The sequence below is a fragment of the Coenobita brevimanus genome, chromosome 88 (genome assembly GCF_032717465.1).
Source record: "Coenobita brevimanus isolate Jiangsu-jjx chromosome 88, ASM3271746v2, whole genome shotgun sequence".
Lineage (NCBI taxonomy): Eukaryota > Metazoa > Arthropoda > Malacostraca > Decapoda > Coenobitidae > Coenobita > Coenobita brevimanus.
Window position 1 is genome coordinate 1,734,771 of NC_137041.1, and position 20,104 is coordinate 1,754,874.

The following is a 20,104-nucleotide window of genomic DNA, read 5'->3' on the forward strand; positions in this document are numbered from 1 at the left end:
TTATTATTATTATTATTATTATTATTATTATTATTTTCTTGCTGCCGCCAAACTACTTAATTCAAGCCTAGAGAGGACTTCTTCCTTTTTTTTTTTTATGTAGAGAAAAAGGAACCAAAGGCCAGAATACCGTAAGGTTGTTCCTCTCTAGAAAAAATAAAATCAAGATAACAGAGAGCCAAATTCAAAACATGTTCATTTCGAGATGCCTGGACACACTGCGTTTAAAAGACTGGAGGCCATAGACAGTAGGAAATACAGACAGTAGGAAAGACTTCCAGAGTTGACCTGTTGCATACATGAAGGACTGGGAGTAACAGTTAACTTTTGCAGTGGAGAGTTGGACAGAAAAGGGATGAGAGTCTGCTGGGTTGTAACTTCCAATAATGTATAGATCGGGCCAAGCAGTTTAAAGTCAGGAGGGTGTAGGGTATGATAAAGGATACATGATCATCCTAGGCATAGAAAACTCTGCCGTCGGTGCTAAAATGATTAACACTTCAGAAATATGCGGGTTGTTGGGTATATATGAAACTAATTAATATTGATACATATATTCATGTTGATACAGAACTTAAACTTGTGAAATGTACAGGATGTAGGATGTACGAGACTTGCTGACGTTGTGATATAGACGTGGGAGAAAGGAAAGCTAAAGGAAAAGCTGTTTATTATGCAAAGCTGGTTATGTTGGTGGTAATGCCCATGCTTCACTGTGCCCTTGCTTCATAATGCCCATGCTTCACTGTGCCCTTGCTTCACTGTGCCCTTGCTTCATAATGCCCTTGCTTCACTGTGCCCTTGCTTCATTGTGGTTGCTGATGCCCTTCATTACCAACGCCCACCTCGTAAGTATAGCAGGGAAATTTGAAGGTATTGTATAGACGCCTTAGAATATACATACATACATACATATACATACATAAATATATACATACATAAATATATACATACATAAATATATACATACATAAGCACTTTCATACATACTCTACATATATCCGTGCAGTACTGTATGCATAACTAAGCTACAGTGTACACACACACACACACACACACACACACACACACACACACACACACAGAGGCACTGACGGATTTATACAAGCAGGAAGCTCCACTACCACATAAAATATTTACCTGGCACTAATGGAGGAGGGATCACGTATCAGGTGGGGGGTAGAGAGAGAGAGAAGAGAGAGAGAGAGAGGAGAGAGACAGCTGGAGACCATACCTCATCCCATCAAATAGTGACCGCATTACCCTTGTGCCAAGTGCCTGAGAAAGGAGGGGGGAGGGGAATTAAAGTGAAAGTGGAGGGAGAGAAAAATGAGATAAGGGAGTGAGAAAGGGAGAGGAGGAGGAGAAATGATGGAAGGGAAAGTGAGACTAAATTTACCACAAGAGAAGGTTAGGAATAAGGGTTTTAAGGAAGAATGAATAAGTAATGAGTAGATGAAGAGAAAGTAAGAGTAATGGGGAAACGAGGACGATAGGAGAGAGAGAGAGAGTGGGAGAGAGAAATATTGGAATGAAAACAAGAAGAAAATTAACAAAATAAGGATGGGTGTAGGTCGCAGTGCAGCCACTTCATTGCGAGAGGGAGTGGGGGTTGCAGGGGGGTGAGAGAGGGTTGGTTATGGCAGGGTGTGTGTGTGTGTGTGTGTTGGGGGGGGGGATTGCAACAGTCAACTATGCATTGAGCGTGTCTGGTATGCAACACTGGGACGTGATTGTCGTGATGGTGTTGGTGATAGTGACGGTAGTTGTGGAAGTAGTGATGATGGTGATCGTGGTGATGAGGGGTGGTGGGTAGTGTGATGGCGTGAGTGATAATGCTGGTGGTTTTGGTGATAACGATGGAGGTAGTGAGTGATGGTGGTGATGTTTTGGAGATGGTGACTGTGGTGGTGATGGTAAATTGATGATGTTTTGGTAGTAGTGGTGATTTTGGTGGTAGTGGTTGAGATGGTGTTAGTAATAATGTTAGTAAAATGGGTGATGGTGATGGAACTTAAAGCTTATGTTTTATCAGTAGACATCTGATAAGGAGAAGGTCGGTATAGTGTGTGTGTGTGTGTGTGTGTGTGTGTGTGTGTGTGTGTCTCTCTCTCTCTAAATATATTGGGAGATTCTCTGCATTTCAAGTCAGTCCTAATGAAGACTGATGATGCAGATACAGCTGTTAAGAGTGTAAAGGAGTGTGTGTGTGTGTTTGTGTGTGTGTGTGTGTGAATTAAATAGGTTGATGTGTGTGTGTAAGGGAGTTAACGTGTGTGTGTGTCTGTGTGTGAATTAAAAAAGTTGACATGTGTATAAAGGAGTTAACGTACGTGTGTGTGTGTGTGTGTGTGTGTGTGTGTGTGTGTGTGTGTGTGCTAACGCGGCCCCACCCTGACAACACACATCCACCACCGTAATGTCCTGCGTCACCCCACACCTTAACTTTTAGTCTCCTCTCCTGCCTCACCTTTATTCTCTTCATTCTTCTTCTTCCTCCTCCATCCTTCACTCTCCATTTTCCTCTTTCAGTTTTCGCTCGTCTTTTTCATGTCTATTATTACCTCTGCATTTTTTTTAGCACCATTCTCTTTTTTCATCATCCTGCTCTTCCTCCCATCCTCCCCGCCTTCCTTGTGCCTCCTCCTCCTCCTCGATTTTCAAGTAATTCTTCCTTCTCCCTGTGCTTCCTCCCTCTTCCCTCCTTCCCTCCATTCCTCCTCCCCCTCCTCGTTGTTGTATATGGAGGCAGGCGTGAACACTAGTAAGGCAGAGGAGGGAGAAGCAGGTGCAAGGTAGGAGGGCGAGGCAGGAAGATTGGTATACCAGTTGGTGGTGGAGGCAGGTGTCCCGTGTGTGTGTGTGTGTGTGTGTGTGTGTGTGTGTGTGTGTGTGTGTGTACAGTATACTGTATTGTGTAGTGTGGATGCGCGCTTGTTCCTACTTCCTCTTTCCCATCATCCATTTCCTTTCGCATATCCTTTTGAGTGCAGTGTGAAAGTTCTCCGCTGCACGCAATCACAAGGCCGTAGTGAGCATGATGATGTAATGAGAACTGGTAGTGGAGACGCTTAAACTTTTGTCTTTTTATTTATACGATGTGATATATTTGAAAGTTACTCTGTGTCCTTAGCCAAATTAAGCCCATATCCTCGTAGTTTCCTCATTCTCTTTTGTTTCCTTTATTTCCCTCCTTTTCTCCTCCCTTTCCTTCATCCTCTCCCCTCTTTTCTACATTCTCTCTCTTCTTTCTTCTCTTTCCATTCCTTTACTCTTTTCGCCTCTTCTTTTTTCCCTGTGGCACTGGTACGCCCTCCCCTCGTCCCCCTCTCATCCATCTCCCTGACTCCCTGCAGAGAGAGAGAGAGAGAGAGAGAGAGAGCAGCAGCTGATCCCCGTACCTCTCATACCAATACCATCACTCACTTTCCCTCTTAACGTCACATTCTCTCTCTCTCTCTCTCTCGCAACCCATTTCATTTCCCTATTCTGTTATTCTTAGTTCCCATTTCCACTATTTTTTTTTTTTTTCATATCCCATCGGCCCTCCCCTCTCCCCCACCATCTCTCCTGTACTCTCCTAGTCAGTCTCTCATGCATTACGTAATATATTTCTCGTATGCGGCATGTTGTTTATTGATTTAACAGCTTAGTCATTATGGTATTTCTAGTATTATTTTTCTGGATAAAAGCGTGGTATTATTTTTCTTACTAACACCTGGTATTTTATGTAGGATGATGCCAGGTGATTCAGTACAGGAGTGGAAAAAAGTCTCTGCCCGTCGGAGAGTTGTTTTCCGTAGAGAGAGAGAGAGAGAATATGTTGGAGACGGGGAACTGATGGGTAGACATTATCTCTCTACGTGACTGTACCTTTATCATTCTCTCTCTCTCTCTCTCTCTCTCTCTCTCTCTCTCAACCCCACTCACGTACTTCTCCCCACGTGCCTTTCCACTTCCACTTGTCTCACGCACGTAATTGCTTGCTACATCACACACACACACACACACACACACACACACACACACACACACACACACACACACACACACACACACACACATTCCAACACAACCCTAACTCCAGACTTAAAAAATTAAAATGAAAAGAAAGGCGGAGAAAACTCAAGTCGGCCCGAGAAATTGAGGGAAGTGGGTGAAGTTTGGCGAGGCAGGTGTGTATGTGTGTGTGTTTGTGTGGTGTTACGGCAGGTATTGGGGGGGGGGTTATGGTGATGAGGTTGGTGTGTGTTGGTGGTCATGAGGCAGGTGTGGTGGTAATGGTGATGAGGCAGGCGTGGTGGTAATAGTGATGAGGCAGGTGTTTGGTGTTGGTGATGAGGCAGGTGTGGTGGTAATGGTGATGAGGCAGGTGTTTGGTGTTGGTGATGAGGCAGGTGTGGTGGTAATGGTGATGAGGCAGGTGTTTGTGTGGTGGTGGTGAGATGGGTGTGATGGTAATGAGGCAAGTGTGATGGTAGTCATGATGAGGCAGGTGTTTGGTGTTGGTGATGAGACAGGTGTATGTGTGGCGATGCAGGGGGTAAGGTTGCCAGGTTACTGTGGTAGAGGTAGGTGTGTGTGGAGGAGAGGAAGGTGTGGTATACATATGTATAAACTGCAGCGGCTGGTTTGCATGTCAGTCACCAGGCATGGGTGGAGGCAGGTGTGTGGGGATGAGACAGGTGTGTGGGGAAGAGACAGGTGTGTGGGGAAGAGGCAGGTGTGTGCAGAGAAGAAGATGAACGAGTACTGCAATGGAGCTGGTGGTTTGGTGTGTGTGTGAGAGAGAGAGAGTGAATGAGTTCGAAAGATTATCATTTTGTCTCTTCCCCTCCATTGCCTTTCTTCCTTATCATATTTCCTTTTCCCTTCCCCTGACCTCCATCCATCCTCTTCTTTTCTCTTCCTTTTATCCCATCCTCTCATTTTCCGTCTGTTTTCCTCCACATAATATATCTTTTATATTTTACCCCATTTTGTCTTCTTCCTTTCCTTCATCCACTTTCTGCTCTGCCTTCCTCTTTCCACAAATGTTTCTTTTAACTTCGTCCTTTTGTACATCCTTCCTTGTCTTTTATACTTTCATTTAACTTCACTCTCAGTTTCTTTCTTTTTTTCTTTTTCTTTCCCCATTTTCCCATCTCTGCTTTATCCCTCTTTTCTCTCATTCCTTTCATATCGACATCTTTTCCTTTTGCTCCACTGTGGCATTCATCTCTCTCTCCCCTCCTCTCTTCCGCTCTTGCCTCACCCCACCTCTGATTTATCATGTATTTTATCATCGTTCTCGTCTGCTCTTCGTTCTCTTTTTCTCCCTTCATTTCTACATCTCCTCCTCCTCCTCTTCATTCTCCTCCTCCTCTTCATTCTCTTCCTCTTCCTCCTCCTCCTCTTCCTCCTCCTCCTCCTCCTCTTCATTCTCTTCTTCCTCCTCCTCCTCCTCCTCCTCCTCTGGACCCGGTCTTAATGGCGGCGTCCTGTGTTTTCGAGCAGTGAGACCCTGAAAGCAAGCCAAACACACCAATTTCCCAGATTTAAATGCCAGTCGCAGAGAGAGAGAGAGAGAGAGAGAGAGGGGGAGGGGGAGGATGTGTATGTTTTGTTCTGTGAGGGTGTGATATATATGTACGTGTGTGTGGCTGTTAAGATGTGTACATGTGCCTTTGTTCTTAGTGTGTGTGTGTCTGTTCATGTATGTGTGTATGTGCATGTTTGTGTGTGTATGAGACGATACTGCCATCTGTACCCCAAGTGCCGGCTTGTGTGTGTGTGTGTGTGTGTGTGTGTGTGTGTGTGTGTGTGTGTGTTTGCTTGGCTATGAGACGTACCCACTTTTTTGTTGACATTCTGCACACCCTCCACGCCACCCACTTCGCTCATCATCCATTCCATCATTTACTTACATCTAATATCTTCACTGATCCATTTACTCCTGTTCTTTGCCCATAATAGTACCGGAGAGGGATGCCTTCACGTGGTGGCACCTATATAACCGAGGTACTCTGTTGCCTGGCTTTACAAACATCCCTTCCCAATCCCCCCAAAAGGAAGATGGTGGATTACTAAATGAAATCCCCCTTTAGCAAGAATAATCCAATAAAGCAGGCATTAATAATCCAATGAAGGACGTCACAGGATTCAGGGGGTTAAATCAATCGTCCCTTTACTAATTCACTTTACTCGTCCGGCCATTTATTTTCAGTCCAATACATCGATCGTTAAAATCAGTCATCCTTTCATAGACTGACTTGTATGTGCTCTCATTGGTCCATGTAATTGTTGGTAAATGTTTCTCGGTGTAATACTGGCATTTTTACACACACACACACACACACACACACACACACACATTCACTTATTCACCCACTAATTAAGTCACTCACTCACTCACACACATCTCATCCCGTTCGCCCACCTCTCCTCCCTAATATCCAGCTCTGTACACACAAGGCCCTACCACCCAGTCTGTCTCAGTTTGGTTCTCCTAGTGTCTCTGTCTCTATGTGGTTCTCTCTCTTCTCTTCTCTTTCTGTTTCTCTTCCTTTCTTTTTTCATCTCATTGCTTCCATTCATCTGTGTTTGTCTTTCGTATTGGGTATTAATTCTCTCTCTCTCTCTCTCTCTCTCTCTCTCTCTCTCGATCCATCTTCACTCCATTCCCTTCCTTTCTCTTTTCTCCATCCTTCCTTCCCCCCTCTTTCACCTCACTTCCTTCCATTTTAGCTCTCCGACCTTTCTCCCTCTACCTCTTTCCTCTCTTTTTCATCTTCTCTCTCCCTCTGTGCTCCGTTCTCTCCATCTCATCTTCTCTCTCCCTCTGTGCTTCGTTCTCTCCATCTCTCCACCCCATCCTCTCGCTCCCTCTGCTGCATCCTCTCCGTGTGCCTCCCACCTCGCTAACCCTGACCTGATCCGCGTATCATGTCTGCCCAGATTAGTGGTGACAGGGGATCGCGTACCTGAGAGACGGAGGGAGGAAAGTAGGAAGGCAGGGAGAAAGGGAGGAAAGGAGGAAGGCAGGGAGAAAGGAGAAAGGCAGGGAGGAAAGGAGGAAGACAGGGAGAAAGGGAGGAAAGTAGGAAGGGAGGGAACAGGGAGATAGGAAGAATGGGATGAAGGGTAAGAACAGGGGGAGAGGGAGGGAGAATGGGAGGAAAGTGGGAAGGGTGGGAGAAAGGATTGAAAACAGGAAGGGAGAAAGAATGAGGGAAAAACAGAAAGGGGGAAAGAAAGGAGGAGAGAGGAAAGTAGGAATAGAGGAAAGAAAGGAGGGTAGAGGAAGGTGGGAATAGCGAGAGAAAGGGAGGAAAGAAAATATAAAGGAAAGGAACAAGGAAGAAGGGAGATGGACAGACAGGGAAGGGAAACAGGGATAAAGACATGGGAACGGGGAAAAATGAAGGAAGGAAGTGGGGAAGGCAGGGACAAGACAGACATAAGATAGGGAGCAAGGTGGTACACATCCAGAACGAGAGAAATATGCAGTGAGACAAGACGAGAATGTGTGTGTGTGTGTGTGTGTGTGTGTGTGTGTGTGTGTGTGTGTGCGTGTGTGTGTGTGTGTGAGAGAGAGAGAGAGAGAGAGAGAGAGAGAGAGGGAGAGGAGGGGGTGTAATTCTGAGTAGATAGGAGGGAGGGAGGAAGTGGAAAAGGAGCAGTGGTCAAGAGAGAGTAGATAGGAGAAGATAGGGAAGAGAGAGCGCTGGGGGGGTTGCAGAGGACCTTAGAAGAGAGAGAAAGGCAGGGAACAGGGATAGAGGTAAGGCAGGGAGGTAGGCAGGAAACCACCCAGGCAGGCAGGCTTACACGTTGACAACAGCAGGAGTTGAACCGACAGGAAACCGTGGTCGAGAGAGAGAGAGAGAGTAGAGGTAAGATAGCCTTCCTTCTCCACACAGGGCATCGAGGTTGTTAAATTTAGCCTGTTGGAAGGATGGAGGTTGTGCTGTGGTGGTGTTGGGGGGCTTCGTGGGCTTACATCTTAGTCTGGGCTTCCCACACGCACACAGACGGAAACACACACACACACACACACACACACACACACACACACACACACACACACACACACACACACACAGTTCTCAGGTGTTAAAAGTGCTGACAAGGATTCCAGTCTCTCTCTCTCTCTCTCTCTCTCTCTCTCTCTCTCTCTCTCATTATTTATATCGTCAGTTATATATGACCCTCTTAGTATAACCGACCAATGACAGTGAATGAGGACATACTATTAGGCATATGTATAACGAAATTGGCCTGGTTCCGTGACACATTCTACCCGGCTACTTATCTTTTATGTAACCTATTATTGCCATCACTTCCTGTATGATAAGTATTCGGTTCCTTGCATTTTGTCTCGTATTAAAGTGATGTGTTATTTATATGCCTTCCTTGTTACCTCCGGACGATTTTATTCAGCTTAGCAGAGACTGGGGTAGAGGGGGTGGAAGAGGGATGGTTGGGTGGTGGTGGTGGTGGAAGAGGGATGGTTGAGTGGTGGTGGTGGTGGTGCTGGTGGTGGAAGAGGGAGGGTTAGTGGAGGAAACCTGGTTGGGTTGAGATGGTGGTGGTGGTGGTGAATGTAATGGTGGTGGTGGTGGTTTTGGTGTGGTAGTGAGAATAAATGATAATGGTAGTGGTGAATCTAAACGTGATAGGTAGATAGCCTAGTGAAAGGGATTTATAGTCACCATATTGTATTCCTTCCCCTTCCTGACACTTGCCTACCTTCTTCAAGACGCGTGATAGTGGAGGTAAAAAAAAATATTGCCATTAACCCCTTCAGTATACAACGTCTTATGTATTATCATTATTATTATTGTTATTATTATTATTCCTACTAGACTTATGTATGTGTAATAATTTTCCATTCAGCTTGCTGTTCTCTCTCAGCACGATCACTTAATAGAAAAATCACCTTAATATTTATCATATCACGAAGAGGAGGCAGCGTAATTTTTGGTTTATCAGCGTTTAATTCCATGTATAGTAGTAACGTCATTTATCTGCCTTCTATCAGGGTGTAGTTGTAATTAGTTTCATTTAATCCACAGCACTGGGGGTGTTGATGTACAGTAAGCCTAATAATACACCAAAGACAAGTGAGATTTACTGTAGTCATCCCTCATTCATTTTGTATCGTCACTTTGTATTATCATGGGGGTTAAAATAGTACCCCATTTATCAGGCAGTGCTTCATGCAAGACCAGGCTGTTTTTACCTGCCTTCACTTTTCACTCTTGTAATGAATTTTCCAGCAGCGAGATGAAGAATATTCGTTCCCCATTCATTTTGCATTATCATGGGTGTTGAGAAGAATTTTTACATTTTATTAATTTACTCTCATTCACTTTTCACTCGTTAATTTCATAGCAGTGACATTTCGGCTCTTCATCCCCCATTCATTTTGCAGTATCATGGGTGGTGAAATGAGTGCCCCATTTATCAGGGAGTGCTTGTTATTAAGAGACAAGACTTTTTTTTTTCAATTTTTCTGCCTTAATTATGTCGTAGCAATGTTGTGTAGATTAATCACCTTCCATTCATTCTGTATTATCGTGCGTGTTGAGATAATTAGCCCATCCGTCAGGGAGCGCTTGATTGGAAGAGGCAGGATAATTCTTACATTCTTAATTTCACACACTTCCATTCTTATAATTATTTCCTTAGCTGTGAGATATGGAATAATCACCTCATTTATTCTGATGTTCCGTACCCAATAGTGTCTGTACCCCTTTTACGCTAACCTCGCGTAAAATTGCCGTCTCTCTACCTTGAATGCTGAGTTGTAGCAATAGATAAACACTAGAATATGATGCTAACCACGAAGAAATGCTATGGATTGGATGTAGAGTCGTAGCATCATCATTTTCTGCCACTGATCTGCGGGAAGACGAATTACATTTTCACCATCATTACTCTTTAGCAGTGTCCTGTAGCTAGCGAAATAACCCCCTCATTCATTGTACGTTATCGTGGGTGTTGAGATAAGTAGGGCATTTATCTTTGTGTAGTTGATGAACAGAGGATGCACGAAGGCGGGACGGTCGGGGTTAATTTGGTGGTGTTAGGCGCGTGGCGGTAGATGGATGAGGCTGGCATGAGGGTGAGGCAGGAGACGAATAGAGCCGCTGATAGGGCGGGAAAGGCGGGGTAAGGATGGTAGGGTGGTGGTAGTAATCGTGGCAGAGTGGTGGTAGCAGTGGTTGATGGACAGGGGTGGCAGGTGGTGGTAGAAGATAGGGTGGTGATAGTTGAGGGTGTTGGGTAGGGGTGGCAGTTGTTGAGGTAGGGGCGGTAGGGTGGTGGTAATAATGGTGATAGCAGTGGTTGATGGTCAAGGGTGGCAAGTGGTGGTAGAATTGATGGTAGGGTTGTGGTAGTAGTGATTGATTGCGGGAGGGAGGAAATGGTACTGATGGTAGGAGCGAATGGTGGTGGTAGTAGGGGTTTATGGTTGTGGTAGGGATGTAAAAGGCAATATTGTGCACTGATTGATGATGATAGTAGTAGTAGTAAGTTGTGGTATTGATGGTAGCATGGTTGATGGTCGTGGTAATAGTAATGGTTGTAAAGTCTCTTGTGTTTATCTTAGTGGTAGTGGTGGTGTTGGCGTGAGTCTCTGTGGAGATAGCATGCGGCTCTCACAAATGGCTCTGTAATTACACCCCTTGTGCCTTTGCCTGCCGGGTTCACTGTCACGCCGTCCACTCCTCACACTAACATGCTTACACACTAGATTTGTGAGCTCACTGCCCTCTTCCTCCTCTTTTCTTCTCTTCCTCCTCTTTCTCTTCATCCTTACACAAGATACATTCTCTCCTTGTCTTCTCGTTCACTCTCCTATCCGTCTTTGTTCTTCTCTTACCCACAACCTTCTTTTCACTCCTCTCTCCGTCACACTGCCTTCCTCCTCCACCCCCTTCCTTCCCTCTTTCCTTCCTGCTTTTCCCCTCCTCTCAACAACCCCGGTATAGATCTGTGGCAGCATAATTGTAGCATAGTGGAGGGTGAGAGGCACTGGGTGTGGTTGTGATGGTGGTGGTTGTGGTAGTGGGTCGATTGTGCTGGTGGTGGTTGTGGTAGTGGGTTGATTGTGGTGGTGGTGGTTGAGGTAGGGCTGCAGTGGTGGTGATGGTAATTGTGATAAGGGGTTCTTTGTAGTGGTGGTTGTGGTAGGGAGTTGGTTGTAGTAGTGTTAGTAAATGTGGCTTGGAAGAGAGACGGGGGGAGGGGGGCAGCATGGGTGTGGTTGTAGTGGTGGTGGTGCTGGCTGTGGTAGGGGGATAGTGGTATTGGGGACTGGGTGTTGTGGTAGTGGAAGTGGTGATGGTGAAGAGGGGATGCTGGTAGTTTTGATGGTGGTAGTTTAGATAATCTGTAATGATGGTAGTTATGGTGGTAGTGCTGTAGGTGTGACGGTACAGGTGGTCATGGTAGTGCTGTGAGTGGTTGTGGTAGTAATGGTAGGGATGTTGACGGTTATGGTAGTGATGTTGACGGTTATGGTAGTGATATTGATGGTTATGGTAGTGATGTTGACGGTTATGGTAGCAGTAACAAGGCTGCCATGGTGATATATTTGAGAACTGAGACGACCTCCGGAAAATTACACTTCATGCCTGGCTGACGCGATGTGATGGGGGCAGGGGTGCGTTGTCATGGTTACTCCTGCCTCTGCCTGCCTGCCTGCCTATTCTAGCGGCCATGAAGTTAGGCAGACAGGTAGGCAGATGAGTGGGTGGATAGATAAATAAGATAGACTGAGGGATAGGTAGGTAGATGAGTTAGTGGATAGGTAGATATGGTTAGATGAGAGATAGGCGGAATGTCAATATTTCCACCACTCACTTCCACGCCATAGCTCCTTCCTAAACTCCCAAAGCCTTTCATTCCTAGAGGCCTTTGCTACACACACACACACACACACACACACACACAGGGAGAGGGGAGCGGGGTTGTCTCAAGGGTGTTGCTATGGGAGACAGTTACCAGTACAGGGGAGAGAGAGAGAGAGAGAGAGAGAGAGAGAGAGAGAGAGAGAGAGAGAGAGAGATACTGTTTCTCGTTTCGCGTCTTCAATGCTCCACTATAATTATCATCGTTAGTTGTCCACCCTCTCAATGTCTTATCATTTTTTTTCTCATTCAGCATCCCTCTCGTAATCCTTATCAGTCTATCTGTTTGCCAGTCTATCAGTCTTTCTTCCAATCCCTACATTAGTCTTTCTTTTATCCTCTTCTTCCTCTTCCCTGTCCCTTCCCATCCCTGTTTTTTCCCCTCCCCCCTTCCCTTGCCTTGCTCTCATTCTTCCACCGCCTCGCCTTCCACTCTGCATCTCATCCTATCCTTTGCCTTCTTTTTCTCTCTTCATCTCTACCCCAGCATCCCCCTCTCCTCCTCGTTCTTTCCCTCCTCCCCCTTCTCGCCCCATCTTCCTCTCCCCTTCCCCACCTTCCCAGCCCTCTCCCTCCTCTCCTCTTTACCTTCACCCTCCTGCCTACACTCCTCCCTTCCTCCGGTCTTTCATTCCCCCTTCCCTCCCTCCTGTTCCTATCCCCTTTCTCCCCTCCCTCCACCCTCTCTCCCCTCCCCTTCCCCTCCTTTCCTCCCCCTCTCCCCTGCCCTTCCCCTCCTTTCCTCCCCCTCTCCCCTCTCTCCTCCCCCTCTCCCCCCACACTCAGCCTCCGGACATTACTCATTGCTAGAAGTCACAGTCGGGTGATGAGACAGTTCACGAGAGAGAGAGAAAGAGAGAGAGAGAGAGAGAGAGAGAGAGAGAGAGAGAGAGAGAGAATATATAGGAGTGAAGAAACAATGAAATGTTGAAGAAACGAAAACATATAGAAAATGTGTGTGTGTGTGTGTGTATGTGTGTGTGTGTGTGTGTGTGTGTGTATGTGTGTGGATATTTCCGTAAAACTGGTCTCCATAGCTGTGTAGTTTGTTGGTGTACATATCACACACACACACACACAATATTGTCCGTTTGTATACGTTTTCATTTCCTCAAGCTTTTTACCATTCTCTCTCTCTCTCTCTCTCAAAATGCGTAACTGTACTGAAAAACAGCCAAAATACATATTTAATTGATTGAAACATAGCGAACGAATTAACATATAAAAGTGTAGGAGATGTCGTTGATGGTGATGGAGATGATGATGGTGATGGTGATGATGATGATGATTTTTAACAAGGCGGTGAAGGTAAGGGCGGGGAGAGAGGCACCACCTTCCCCCTTGCACAATATGGAAGAAGTGTTGTGAAGGAGGGAAGGAAGGAATGGTGGGGAAATTTAGAGAAATGGGAGGGAATTTTTGTGTAATGGCGCGTAACTTGATAGTGGATGGGGGGGAAGAGGGAGGGTTGTTGGGGGAGGGTTGAAGTGGTGGTGGTGGTGGTGGTCTTGGGGTTAGGTTGTGGTGATGCTGGGTGGTGGTGTGTAGTGGTTATGGGAAGGGAATGATGGTGATGATGGTGGGAATGGTAGTAGTGCATCTGCTAAAGGAATGGGGTGAAGTTACATTTAAAACAGTAGTGAAAAATATTAACACGGAGAGAATGGAAGCCAATGTAACAGTTAATAATTCTTGTAGTATGAAGAGGAAATGAAAATAAAAGTTGATGTGAAATATAGTAAGTGGAGAATATGTAAACGAGAGAGAGAGAGAGAGAGAGAGAGTGAAAATAATGACAAACGAAAGGGGGTGGGGAATAAGAAAGTGCGTGTTTGTGTAAAGATGAAAGTGATATATATTAAGTGAAGAGGAGTGAAAATAAGAGTTGGTGTAAAATATGAGGTGTGTGTGTGTGTGTGTGTGTGTGTGTGTGTGTGTGTGTGTGTGTGTGTGTGTGTGTGTGTATGTGTGTGTGTGTGTGTGCGTGCCATTAGCTAATAAACGTTTAGGTGTGATGAGATGATTTCCTCACCTGTTTACTTTGCCCACTTACACCCTCCGTCCTTCCCTTCCTTCGATTTTTTTCTTTCTTCCTCCCATTCATTTTTCCTCTCCTATGCTTCCCTTACTTTCTTCCTCACTTTGTTACTCTTTCCTCCATCCTCTCTCCTTCGCACTTGCAATGCATCAGTCGTATTCTTGATTTTTCTCCTTTCCTATCTTCTTCGTTTCGTCTCCCATAGTTCCTTTCCTTCTCTTCCTCCTTTCCTGCATCTCTCCCTCCCTCCTTCCCACCCGTTTTCTCTTTCTCCCCCTTTCCACGTTATCTTCCCTTCCTCACTCCTTCCCCCACACAACCACACCCTCCTCAACTACTGTACTGAATTATTCACACTTCCCTTTCCTCTCCTGTATCAATACATCTCACCCCACACCCCTCTTCCTTTCTCCACCTCTCTCTCTTCCTCTCTCCTCCATTCCCTCTTTCTCCTCCATGCACTCCCTCTCTCTCTTCCACTCCTCTTATTCATTTTTTGTTTCCTGCACTTGCTTCCTCCTCTCTTGTTCTTTGTCTTCTCTCCCTCCCTCCCTCCCACCTTTTCCCCTATCTCTTGCTCTCACTTGTGCCTTCCTCCTTCCACACTCCTCTCCCCCCATCCCCTTAGTCACACCAATATTCTTTCTTTCTTTCCCCCTCTTTCCTTTCTCTCCCTCTCCCTTTCCCTCCATTGCTCCCTCCCACGCTCCTGGCGTCTCCCTCTTACCTCCAGGCCTCCCTCCCTCCTTCCGTCCCTCTCCTAGCCTCATCAGGTTAATGGCAGCGTGGTTCCTCCTGACCCTCCCGTCTTTTACCTCACTTTCCTTACCTTTTCCTCCCTCCCTCCCTCCCTCTCTCTCCCTTGCCCTTCTCTTCCCTTTCTCCCTCTCACCCTTGCCCTTCTCTTCCTTCCCTCTCTCTCCCTTGCCCTTCTCATGTCTCCCTCCCTCTCTTCTCTTTTCCACTACTCTTCCCTCCTTTTTCCCACCCTTCCTGCACACTACCTCGTCTTCGCTTCCTGCCCCTCTCATCCCTCTCTCCCTCAGTCCTTTTCCTTCTCCACCAGTCCCCTCTCCTTTCCTCCTCCCACTCCTCTCCTTTTATCCAGCCTTCACCATCCCTTGTCCCTCCATTTCTTCCATCACTTTCCCTTATCCTTTCTGATTAACATTTTCTAATATTTCCTTCCACTTTTCCCCTCCATCTTTCCTCATTATTTTTTTCCCCTGTTTCCACCTTCTCCCTCCTTCTTCCCTCCACCCCTATTTCCTATATTTTCCTCTCTATTTCATTCGTGTTCATCCACATATGCTCTGTCCTTTTTTTTCCACATTTTCTCTCCACTTTTCCTCCACCAGTTTCTCTCCTCCACCTTCTGCTCTCTTACGTCCACTCCACCTCTTCCTCATTTCCTCCACCTCTTCCTCTTTTCCTTCACCTTTTCCTCCTCTCCACCTTTTCTTCCTCTCCTCCACCTTTTCCCCTTTTCCTCCACCTGTTCCTCTTTTCCTCCACCTTTTCCTCCTCTCCTCCACCTGTTCCTTTTTTCCTCCACCTTTTCCTCCTCTCCTCCACCTTTTCCTTTTTTCCTCCACCTTTTCCTTTTTTCCTCCACCTTTTCCTCCTCTCCTCCACCTTTTCCTTTTTTCCTCCACCTTTTCCTCCTCTCCTCCACCTTTTCCTCCTCTCCTCCACCTTTTCCTCTTTTCCTCCACCTTTTCCTCTTTTCCTTTACCTCTTTCGTGCTTCTCTCGACATTTCCTCTTTTTCATCCACATTTTTCTCTCCTTTTTCCTCCGCTTCTCTTCTCCGTCGTTCCTCCGTGGCCTCCCGGGATCAATTGTGTCTCGACAGGACAAGTTATCTTGAGGGAGGGAGGGAAGGAGGGAGAAGGAACGAAGGAGAGGAGAGGGAGAAGTGAAGGAGAGGAGGGGGAGAAGTGAAGGAGAGGAGGGGGAGAAGGGAGAGAGAGGAGGGGGAGAATAGCGATGGAGAGAGGGGAGACAAAAGGAGAATTTTAGCTGGTTTCTCCTTTGTCGTCTTCTGTGTTTTTGCTTACCCGGTTTTCCTTTATATTCCTTCCTTCCTTTCATGCGCTTTCCATTTTTCGTCTTGTATTTTTTCCTATTAATTTTTGTAAAGTATCTGCCTTCGTTTTCCCTCCTTCCCTCCCTCCCTTCTCGTTTCTTTCCTTCCTTCCATCCTTCCTTCCTTCCTTCCTTCCCTCCCTCGTTATCCTTGTCTTCATACCAGTGTAATGCCTCCCTCTAGCACAACCAGACATTCCCTCTTTCCTCCTAGTCTGCTCTCATCTCCAAGACTTCATTTTCTTCTCTCTCTCTCTTCCCTTTCTCACTTTTCTCGTCTTGTCTCACTTCCACCCTTTTTCTTCCTCTTTTCTCTCTTCTTGCTTTGTCTCTTGATTCACAATTTTTCCTATTTTTTCTTCCCTTGTCTCGTATCTCCCTCATCCTCCTCTCTCTCCCAGTACTTTCCTCATGTCTTCTCTCTCCCCTCTTCTCTCTCTCTCTCCACACCCCCATGCATATCAACTCTCTTTCTCACTTCTTTTGTTTCTCACCTCCTCTAGCTCTTCTTCTTTCCTCCTCTCTCCTACTCGTTCCCTCACCCCACCCCAAGCACCCCACGTCTTCCTCCCCTCTCCCCACACCTCTCATCTCCCTCCTCCCCCTGTCCTCACTCGTCCCAGCTCCCCACGACTCTCATGTCCTCTCCTTCCCCTCTTACCCCACCTTTCCCTGTTCCTCCTCCTTCCCTCTCCCATCTCTCATCTCCCCTCTCCCCACACCTCTCATCTCCCTCCCCCTGTCCTCACCCAGTCGTCTCTCCTCCCCAAACCTCTCATGCCATCTCCCTGTTCCTCCCTTCTCACCTTTCCCTTCTCCCCCCTCCCATCTCTCATCTCCACTCACCTTCCCCCTCCACACGGCACTCGTCCCCAGAGAGCCTGTAGTTAAGACACACTGTTACATGACCCGCCCTAATTGTCTCATGGGGGTGGAGGGCAGGGAGGGTGGTAATGGGGGGAAAAATGAGTAAGAATGGCAGAATAATGGGGATGGTTGAGGTATGGGGGGAAAGAATTACATGGGAGGAAGGAAAATTATCACACAAAAAATGAAGTAAAGAATTGTAAAAGATTGGAATTAGATCACACACACACACACACACACACACACACACACACACACACACACACACACACACACACACACACACACACACACACACAAAACAAACCAGTCCAGCCACCCACCCAGCCAGCCCCAACTTTACGCACCGAGGGTAAACTTGCATAAATTTTTCACGCGCATCCCCATTGCTTAAAAACGCACAATTCTCCCCCGGACTTCGACAGGACCAGCAGTATTAATTCACCCACCGAATCCCCCCCCCTCCCCCACCCCCAAACTCCGACAGTCCTCCAATATTTCGCCCCAAAAACATGTGTGGCCTTCTGTTTTATGGGGGTGTGAATATTTGAAAACTGGTCTGTGTTTTGGGTGTACCGGCATGTTCGTTTTGGTGGTGTTTTGTGTGTGTGAGAGAGAGAGAGAGAGCAAGAGAGAGCAAGAGAGAGAGAGAGAGAGAGAGAGCAAGAGAGAGAGAGAGAGAGAGAGAGAGCAAGAGAGAGAGAGAGAGAGTTACCAGGGAAATCGATGAAATGAGAGTATTTTATAAGGATTTTCGCAGACATTTAGGTCTTCAGTGTCGAGGGGAGAGGCCTGAAGAGGAGAGAAGTGGGAGGAAAGAGAATAGGAGGGAAGTGGGAGTAAAGAACAGGAGAGAGGAGGAAAGGGAGAAGTGGGAGGAAAGAACAGGAGGGAGGAGTAAGGAGAGAAGTGGGAGAGCAGAGAATAGGAGAGAGCAGGGAGAAGAGGAAAAAGAATGCGAGAGAAGAGAGCAGAGGAACTGGAGTGGGAAGGAAAGGGAATGAGGGGGAGAGATGGAAAGGAACTGGAGAGAGAGGGAGAGGATGAAAGCTGGAGAAGGAAGGGAAGTAAGAAGAGGAGAGGGAAGGAGAGAGGGAGATGAAAAAGAATGAAGTGAGGAGATAGAGAGAGAAAATGGGGGGAGGGAAGTGGAATGAAAAGAATGGGAAAGACGAGTGAAGGAGAGAGATAGAAGGAAGATTAAGTATAAACAAATGAGAAGGGGATAGAATAAAAGGGGAGGACGTGGGGTGGTACGAGTAGAAAGATTGGAAGAAACAGAAGGGCAAAAAGACGACGAAAAGAATACAGTACAAGTAAGAAAAAGCACTGGAATAAAGAAAACAAGAGTCGTAACGTACCCTAATCCATATAAACTCTCGCTGCATCGTAACTAAACTCTGGTAAAAATAAAGGAAAGAGTTTGGGGTCAATAAAGCGGGATGCCGGCCGTCGGAACAGCGCAGGATATTGTGGAAGGAGGAGTGACAAGGGGAGGGAGGGCCGGTGACGGAGGGAAGCAGAGATAGAAGGGGGGAGGTGAGATATTGGCCGTGGGAAGAGAGGGAGAAAATAAAAGGGATGAGACAGAGATTGAAAGGAAAGTTAGCTGAGACAGACAGACAGAGAGAGAGGAAATTGATGTGATAGTAGAGAAAATGAAAGTGGACTGAGAAAATTTTTAGGATGATGCAGAATGAATGAATGCAGGAAGAGAGAAAAGTTGCTAGAGAAGGAAGGTAGGAAGGGAAGAGGGAAAAGAAGGAAGGAAGAGGGGAAAGATGCTAGCAAAGGAGGGAAGGCAAGAGGGAAAAAAAGAAAGGAAGTGGGGAAAGATGCTGGAGAATAACGAATGGGAGAGGGGTGAGGGTGTGAATAGCTGGCCACCACATGTTCCCCTGTGTTGTAATGACGGGTGAGTGACGGAATAACAGGAATATTTATAGGAATGATTGACAGGCGCAAAGGAGAAGTGGTGACGGGATGGGGGACAGGAAGGGGGAGGGGAAGGGATTTGAGAGTGTAGGAAGAAAAGGTATCTCTCCATGAGTGGGGGAGAGAGGGAGGTGGCGAGCAGAGAGAAGGAGGGGAGGTGTGTTTATCTAAGGATGGGTGATTGGAAGGTGAGGAGTAGAGAGGGATAGGATGAGGAAAGGGGAAAGGAAAGGGGGAGAGGGGAGGAAAGGAAAGTATCCGTATCCATGGGGGAGGTGTAGGAGGACAGGAGGGGAAGGAGAGAGAGGAAGAGGAGGAGGAGGAGGAAAGGAAAGGAAGGGGAAGGGATGTCTTGGGGTGGGAAGAGTAGAGGAAAAGATTATGCATGTTTATCTTAAGATCGACTTGTGTACGAGATTGAGTGGATAGGGTAGAAGGAGAACGAGCTGGGAAGGGAAGGGGAGGAGAGAGGAGGGGAGGGGAGGAGAGGAGAGGAGAGGAGAGGAGAGGGGAGGGGAGGGGAGAAAGCACCTGTGTCTGAGGAGTAAGGGGGGGGGATCGTTAAATGGTTATGTAAGTTTATTTTGAGAAGTCATGTGTAGGGCATTGACAGTTTAAGAAAGTGACAGAAGGAAAGTGAGAGCGAAGTGGAAAGAAGAGAGAGAGAGTGGAAAGAGATTGAGGGAGTAGGGGGAAGGGCTGGTAATGCATATCTATTTTAAGTAGTCTTATGTAACAGATGACCTTTATGGGAGTGGACAGATTGGAAGGAACAGAGAGAGACGGAGAGCGAATCAGGTATATTGTTTCACCTTAACTTGGCCCAGATTTTCGTCCTTATGCAGCTTATTTCACGGAGATCAGTGGCAGAAAAATGCAATTCTGTGGCTCTGTACCCTTTTCACAACACTTCATTAGGCCGTAACTTCGTATTCCGGTGTTGGGCAATCGTTACAACTCGGCAGTAAAGACGGAGAGATGGCAGTATTAGGCCAAGAGTAACACCCCCATCCCTCTCCCAGTAAACCTTTCACGTACTCACTGATCTCCAGCGCACACTTCACACTCACGTCCCTTCTTTCCTGGTCCATTACCTGATCTTCCTACAGCCACATATCCCCACCAGTACATCCCTACACTTCACCCACGTGTAATTTGACATCCCCTGACCCACATGACACGCGACACCCACAGTAGACCCTCGTGCCCCCATTCCCCGGTAAAAACCCTTCCATTCCCCCAATCCTCCTCCTCTCCCTGGTTGTCCTCCTTCCGTA

At 46.7% G+C, this 20,104-nt stretch overlaps 1 protein-coding gene across 9 annotated transcripts in view; it reads left to right on the forward strand.

Annotated features, from left to right (window-relative positions):
• The window catches only part of LOC145411128 (heterogeneous nuclear ribonucleoprotein L-like), a 535,656-nt gene that overhangs the window by 424,226 nt on the left and 91,326 nt on the right, over window positions 1-20,104 (forward strand). The gene's annotated exons all lie outside the window — the stretch shown is intronic.